At 39.0% G+C, this 7,779-nt stretch overlaps 1 pseudogene; it reads left to right on the forward strand.

Moving 5' to 3' along the window:
* The first annotated feature begins 6,682 nt into the window (after positions 1–6,682).
* LOC110589567 lies at positions 6,683–7,242 on the forward strand (annotated as a pseudogene).
* Positions 7,243–7,779: the final 537 nt, after the last annotated feature.

Genomic DNA, 7,779 nt, shown 5'->3' on the forward strand with positions numbered 1-7,779 from the left:
TTTAGCAACATATAAAAATAATACATGACAATCAAGTAGAGTTTAATCCAAGAAAGCAAGACTGATTCAACATTCAAAAATCAATGTAACTGGGGCGCCTGGGTGGCTCAGTTGGTTAAGCGACTGCCTTCGGCTCAGGCCATGATCCTGGAGTCCCTGGATCGAGTCCCGCATCGGGCTCCCTGCTTGGCAGGGAGTCTGCTTCTCCCTCTGACCCTCCCCCCTCTCGTGTGCTCTCTCTCTCTCATTCTCTCTCTCAAATAAATAAATAAAATCTTTAAAAAAAAAATCAATGTAACTAATGGACTATTACTCAGTTATCAGAAAGGATGAATACTTACCATTTACATCAACATGGATGGAACTGGAGGGTATTATGCTGAGCGAAATAAGTCAACCAGAGAAAGACAATTATCATATGGTTTCACTCATATGTGGAATATAAAAAACAGCACAGAGGATCATAGGGAAAGGGAGGGAAAATGAAATGGAAAAAATCAGAGAGGGAGACAAACCATGAGAGACTCTTAATTATAGGAAGCAAACTAAGGGTTGCTGGAGGGGAGGTGTGTGGGGGGATGGAGTAATTGGCTGATGGGCATTAAGGAGTGCACGTGATGTGATGAGCACTGGGTGTTATATGCAACTGATGAATTATTGCACTCTACAATTGAAACTAATGATGTACTATATGTTGGCTAGTTGAATTTAAATTTTAAAAAAATCAATGGAATCTACCACATTAATAGTCTAAAAGGAGAAAAACTATATAATCATGTCAGCCCATGATAAAAAAAGCTTTTGACAATTCAACATCTATGATAAAAATTTTTTTTTTTTTTTTTAAAGATTTTTTTTTTTTATTTATTTATTTGAGAGAGAGAGACTGAGAGAGAGAGCACATGAGAGGGGGGAGGGTTGGGAGGGTCAGAGGGAGAAGCAGACTCCCTGCCGAGCAGGGAGCCCGATGCGGGACTCGATCCAGGGACTCCAGGATCATGACCTGAGCCGAAGGCAGTCGCTTAACCAACTGAGCCACCCAGGCACCCTATGATAAAAATTTTCAACAAACTGTAATTCCTTAAAAAAATGATCAAGAACATCTATGCAAAAACAACAGCTAGCATCATCCTTGGTTATAAAAGACTTAATATTCTTCTCCTATTATCAGTATCGAGGCAAGGTTTTCCATTCTTACTATTACTAATCAACTTTCTATGAGAAGTCCCAGCCTAAGAGTAAGTCAAGAGAAAGAAAGAAAAGGAATGCAAATAGGAAAAAATAGGTGTCCCTATTTACAAATGACATTGTCTACCTAGAAAATGTCAACAAATCTACCAAAAAGAAACTTCTAGAACTAATCTGAGTTTAGCAAGGTCACAAGATGCAAGGTCAACAAAATTAATCATATCTCTATATACTATTAATGTATGATTATATACTGATATTTAGTAAATAATCTCATTTAAAATAATTTCAAAATGTTTTGTTATAAATGTAAGAAAACATGTACAGGATCTATGTGCCGAAAACTACAAAATGCTGATAAAAGAAATCAAAGATGATCAAAATAAATAAAAGGATACACTATGTTGGTAGAGTTGAAGATTCAATGAAGTTCAGAATCTGGCAGGAATCTACAAATAAGTCTAGATAACTGAAACTCAGTTTTTCATATTCTCCTTTCTAACTTCAGTCCAAATTTAAGTCCTGATCATACAAAAAAGGCAAGAGAAAAGGAAGAGTCTGCCTCAGTAAAATGTTCTGCAACTGCTTGTGATCACTGACAAATATAAAATGGTTGTCCTTGGTTGGATAAGGTCAAGTTAAGAGCTTTGGAAGCATTTGTGAAACAAGAAAATCGATAGTTTTGTGTATTTGGTGTCTCCTCTGCAAGCAGAGTCACAGAAGAAAAACAATGCCATTTTGTATGTAGTGTTCTACAGGAGATAAATCCTTTCAAATGATCCAGTTGGAGGTATACATTATCTGAGAATTGGCAATTTAGCACGAGCTAATAAATCATTTCACTTGACCTAAAAACGTGTAGAAAAGATGCGATAAAATGGCACCTAATGCACACTCTCTTGATGTGCATATTTTACTTAGATGACTGATGGCTTTTTTCACTCCTTCTCTGTAACATAAATTTAATGTACTATTTCAGATATGGGAAGCAATTTTTTTTCTCACAATTCAACCACATTGAAAATATTAAATGTCAACAAGTTTTGTTGGTGGTGGTTTTCATTTGGTATCAGTAATGCATTTCCCATGTGGTTGTCCCACATCCAAGTGGAATGTCCCCACACATTCACTCTTGGATTTACTTCAACATGCAAGCATAGATCCAAAATATATTTGCTAGTAAGAATAATTCACAAACCCTTATAAAGTCTCCCTTTACAATATAACTCACATTTATTATGCCCTTTACATTCCAACTGTTGCTATCTTAACTCAGGTCCTACATGCCCCGGTCTTATCTCCCTAATACTAGCCCTTTAAGACATGTTCCCAGTCTATTCTTTCCCAGCTCCAGGGCAACTTATATATAAATGCTAGATTTTTTAAAACACTGTTCTATTAATAGCTTTCTTTCTTCAAATTAGTGGTTCTTTATTATTCTTTCAATCAATCAACACCAATGCATACATTCAAAACCCTCTGTAATCTGGCCCAAGTCTGTCCCATACACACACATACTCTAAACTCAGCCACACTGAACTGTTTTTCATTTCCTGAACGTATTTGGTTCATTTTCATAAGTTACTGCTATACATAAAGTTCTCTCCCTTCTAATTTAATCTGTATCAATTTAAAAGTTTCTATTCATTAAGGCAAATTTCAAATGCACTTTCCCCCATGAAGCCTTCTCTCATCACTTCACAGACACAGGTGATCTTTCAGGTCTTATCACTTATGTAATATTTTCCATTTAAGTTCTGTGGTAACCACTGGCCAAACACTGAACGAAATCAAGTTCTTGCCCATTTTCTATCCCTTAGTGATTACAAAGGTCACAGTCTCCTTTCTAGAAACTAGGGCTGCTTAGTCTATATCTCATACACAGCAGTATTCAACAAAAACATGTGGAGAGATGGAATATGAAATCACCCATGATCTACCCAGATTTATAATACATATGATTTCTTTCCTAACACATAAAATACTTAAATTTAATATCTTTAACAAATTTTCTCTCACAGAAAACCCATTTTAAACTTTACATATCTCTCTGGGAGAGACAAAGGATTAATTTCCTGGGGCACCTGGGTGGCTCAGTTGTTAAGCGTCTGCCTTCAGCTCAGGTCATGATCCCAGGGTCCTGGGATCAAGCCCCGCGTCAGGCTCCCTGCTCTGCGGGAAGCCTGCTTCTCCCTCTCCCTCTGCCCCTGCTTGTGCTCTCCCTCTCTCGCTGTGTCTCTCTCTGTCAAATAAATAAATAAAATCTTAAAAAAAAAGGTTAATTTCCTGATATTTTATCAGACTCCTGTTTTTGCTAAAAATTGAGTTCCTTCATAGGAGAGCTCTTTACAGGTATATGAAGGGGATCTGAATAGATATAAAGTGAAGGGCAGTCCCTGAAGACAAAGGTCTCCTGGCTTCAACACTAATGAGAGGTGTGGTACACAATAAGAAACAGACATTATATATAATGAGTGAGGAAAGCTAGAGAGGGATAGAATGTTAACACATGAAGGAAAATAATAGCAGAAGTAAGTCTTCAATTCTAAGAATGGCCCATAAAAGGAGTATGCTAAAAATGGCAGTTGTACATTTGAAACAAATGGTCTTCCCCAGATAGTAGGAAATGGGAATTTAAAGAGAGCTAATATTTACGTAGTTCCAACTATATGCTATGCACTTATATCCATTATTTTATTTGGTCTCCATGGAATATAGATATCATTACCCTCCTTGCATAGAGACAAGTGGTGATGTTGATATATTTTTTAAAGCACATGCTGTTAGAAATGATGTAACAAGGATTTGAAATCAGTTCTGGCTGGTATTAATTCTATGCTCATTTCAGTACATCGTGTCAATCTAGCAGAGGTTATTTTTCCAGGATTGTTTAAGACATGACCAAGTTGTGGCACATTAAGATTAGAAGGGGGTAACTATGTAGACATTAATAGTTGATGATAGTACTCTGAGTCCAGATTCTGCATCAGCATTTTTTACATAGTAATAGGAGTGGCCACTAAAAGTAAGAGTTCGTGGGGCATCTGGGTGGCTCAGTCGGTTGAGCATCCAGCTCTTGGTTTCAGCTCCAGTCATGATCTCATAGGCTGTGGGATCAAGCCCCACCTCGGGCTCTGTGCTGAGTGTGCAGTCTACTTGAAGATTGTCTCCCTTTGCCCCTCTTCCCACTCACACACACGCACTCTCTCGCTCTCTCTCAAATAAATAAATGAATCTTTAAAAAACAATGACAACAAGAAAATAGTAAGAGTCTTTGTGTAAGTTAAACTTATGGAACATTCCTAATGCCAGTTACTTTTCTCGCAGCAATGAAATGAGCACTGTGATCACGGAGATTCTCTGGCCTGGAAATTATGTCAACATTAACAACAACCAGTTAACATAATGAAAATTGAAACTCGTTTATTCTTTTTTTTTTTTCTATTTATTTTTTTATTCTTATGTTAATCCCCATACATTACATCATTAGTTTTAGATGAAACTCGTTTATTCTTAAACAACATTTTTTAAACATGGACATCTGAAGAAATCTATTACGGAGGCATTTTTTTTTTCTTACATACACACTTCTCAACTAGTTCACTACAAAACTCATTATGAGAATTTACAATAATCACTATTACTCAGCACAGTGTAAGGGCTGAGCCCTGGACCAGACTTTTATATATCACCCCTAATGAAGTCTGGTTACAACATTTGAAATTCCCTCATGTCCAGATCAGTGGGGTTCATTTGACAGATCACTGTGACCACAAAAGTATTCCCTTCCTCCCCAGTTTGTCTCTTCATAGCTTCTCCAAAATCACCACAAGTGTTTGAAGAGGGCTTTTCCAAACAGAATATTCTGCAGTCAAAGCTACATGCTATCCACCGGAAATTCCCATATGGTTTCCTTGAGTCCGTTTGTAAGAAATCAAAACAGCAGAAGCCCTGTGGCCACCTGTACAGCTACTTGAATTAGGTAAGACACCATCCCTGTATAGTTACTTAGCAAATACAGAATGTATGGTAATTAAAAACTGGGCCTATTCGTGGACTAATCAGTTCCTCCCTTATCTTTCTTTTCTTTGGGGTATAAATCAAATTTATCAAATTTATCAATTCACTTTGTTTAAAATATTTCTGTGCATTGCTTGTTTTCCTAGAATATCTAAAATACAAAATGTCAGGGCGCCTGGTGGCTCAGTCGGTTAAGCATCTGCCTTCGGCTCAGGTCATGATCCCTGGGTCCTGGGATCGAGCCCCGCATCGGGCTCCCTGCTCAGCAGGGAGCCTGCTTCTTCCTCTCCCTCTGCCTCTCCCCTTGCTTGTGCATGCTCTCTGTCAAATAAATAAATACAATTAAAAAAAAAACAAAAATAAAACACAAAATGTCTTCCTGATCTAGCATCGGTCTACCTCTTCCAGCTTATCTTCGCCATTCTGCCCCTTGCTCACACTGTCCTCCTTTTGTTGTTCAATGTCTGCAGTCATCACTCTCACTGTGTATCTTCACTTCACAACTCTCCACCTAGAATACTCTTTCTTCATTGCTTCTCAAGGCTGACTTAGTCTTCCTCCGGTAGGTCTCAGATCAAATGACACGCTCATGCCTAAGGATAGCTCGACCTTACGGCCCTTCTTACCGCCTTCAGACACTGTATCACAATGTCTGTTAGGTTTTTATCCTAGCTTATTGCATTTCTCACCATACTAACGTTGTATGTCTCTCACAATAGAATTCTCTTTGATTACATCATTAAATATTTATTGAGCACCTATTATGTGTCAAGCACTATTCTAAGCACTGGACATGTAGAAGTAGACACAAAGTCCTTGCTTATAAATTTATATCATGGGGCGCCTGGGTGGCTCAGTCGTTGAGCGTCTGTCTTCGGCTCAGGTCATGATCCCTGGGTCCTGGGATCGAGCCCCGCATCGGGCTCCCTGCTGCAAGGGAGGCCTGCTTCTCCCTTTCCCAATCCCCCTTCTTGTGTTCCCTCTCTCGCTGTGTCTCTCTCTGTCAAATAAATAAATAAAATCTTAAAAAAATAAAAAAGTCTATATCATGGGGGCAGGGGCTGGTGGACATTGAAATAAAACAACAAAACACAATTCTCATTATTAAGCGGTAGTTACAGTCTATAAAGTCACCACAAACACTGAATTAATGAATACTGAACCACTGCTCCTAAGGGAAGAGAGTTTAGGTACCTGCAAGCTTCTGATCACAACATTTTCATCAAGCAATCAATACATAACCTTGCTTTATGTGTGTTTCTGTTTAGAAACACCTTATTTAATATATATTATTCATTCATTAACCCTGAATTCAGGGCCAGCAACACTAACTCATGCCTAAACAAAGCTTATTTAATACAGGTATTTTCTCTTTAAGGAACACTAGAACCACTTAAGCTGTTTTAAACTGTGAACTCATCAACAACAGACAAAAATGAGAAAAATCTGCTTTTGGCTTTCGGCTTGGGGAGGCAAAGGTGCAACTTTCTCCGGTCGTCCCGAATCCGGGTTCATCTGACACCAGCCACCTCCACCATGCCGCCTAAGTTCGACCCCAATGAGATCAAAGTCATGTACCTGAGGTGCACTGGTGGCGAAGTCGGTGCCACGTCTGCTCTGGCCCTGAGGATCGGCCCGCTGGGTCTGTCTCCAAAAAAGTTTGGTGATGACATCGCCAAGGCAACCGGTGATTGGAAGGGTCTAAGGATTACAGTGAAACTGACCATTCAGAACAGACAGGCCCAGATTGAAGTGGTACCTTCTGCCTCTGCCCTGATTATCAAAGCCCTCAAGGAACCATGGAGAGACAGAAAGAAGAAGAAAAACATTAAGCACAGTGGAAATATCACTTTTGATGAGATTGTCGATATTGCCCTACAGATGTGACACCGATCTTTAGCCAGAGTACTCTCTGGAACCATTAAAGAAATCCTGGGGACTGCCCAGTCTGTGGGCTGCAATGTTGATGGCCGCCACCCTCATGACATCATAGATGACATCAACAGTGATGTGGTGGAATGCCCAGCTAGTTAACTACAAAGGAAAATGTTTCAATAAAGGATAATTTGACAACCAAAAAAAAAAAAAAGAGAGAAAAATCTGGCACTTACAGACTGCAGGGACAGTTGTTTGCAGTTTGAGAGCTGAAGTAAGAAAGCAGAGCATCCGTTGTCTGACCTCAGCTGGACATGCATGCATCATATGCTCCAATTTTTCACCACTTTGCACATGTCTGTGAATGGCCATGAAAACGCTGCAAGTATTGATTTGGGGATTACAAATCCATTTTACCACGTAGGAGAATTCACAAATGTGTAAGCTGTGAATAATGGAACATCAGCTATAATTACAGATGATTGCAAGGATGAGAAATACTAAGAAAAATTTAAAGGCAGAGGAAGGAGAATGAATGTGTTAGTCCAGATGGCTTGGTCAGGGAAGGTCACTCAGAGGAAGTAAAATTTCAACAGTTAAATAAAATGAAAGACAAATCGTGTAGGTATTTGTGGGGAAGAACATACCCAACAAAGAGAAGACCAAGTGCAAAATCTGGGGGAGATGTGCTTGGAG

The sequence above is a fragment of the Neomonachus schauinslandi genome, chromosome 6, assembly GCF_002201575.2.
Source record: "Neomonachus schauinslandi chromosome 6, ASM220157v2, whole genome shotgun sequence".
In the NCBI taxonomy this organism is placed as follows: domain Eukaryota; kingdom Metazoa; phylum Chordata; class Mammalia; order Carnivora; family Phocidae; genus Neomonachus; species Neomonachus schauinslandi.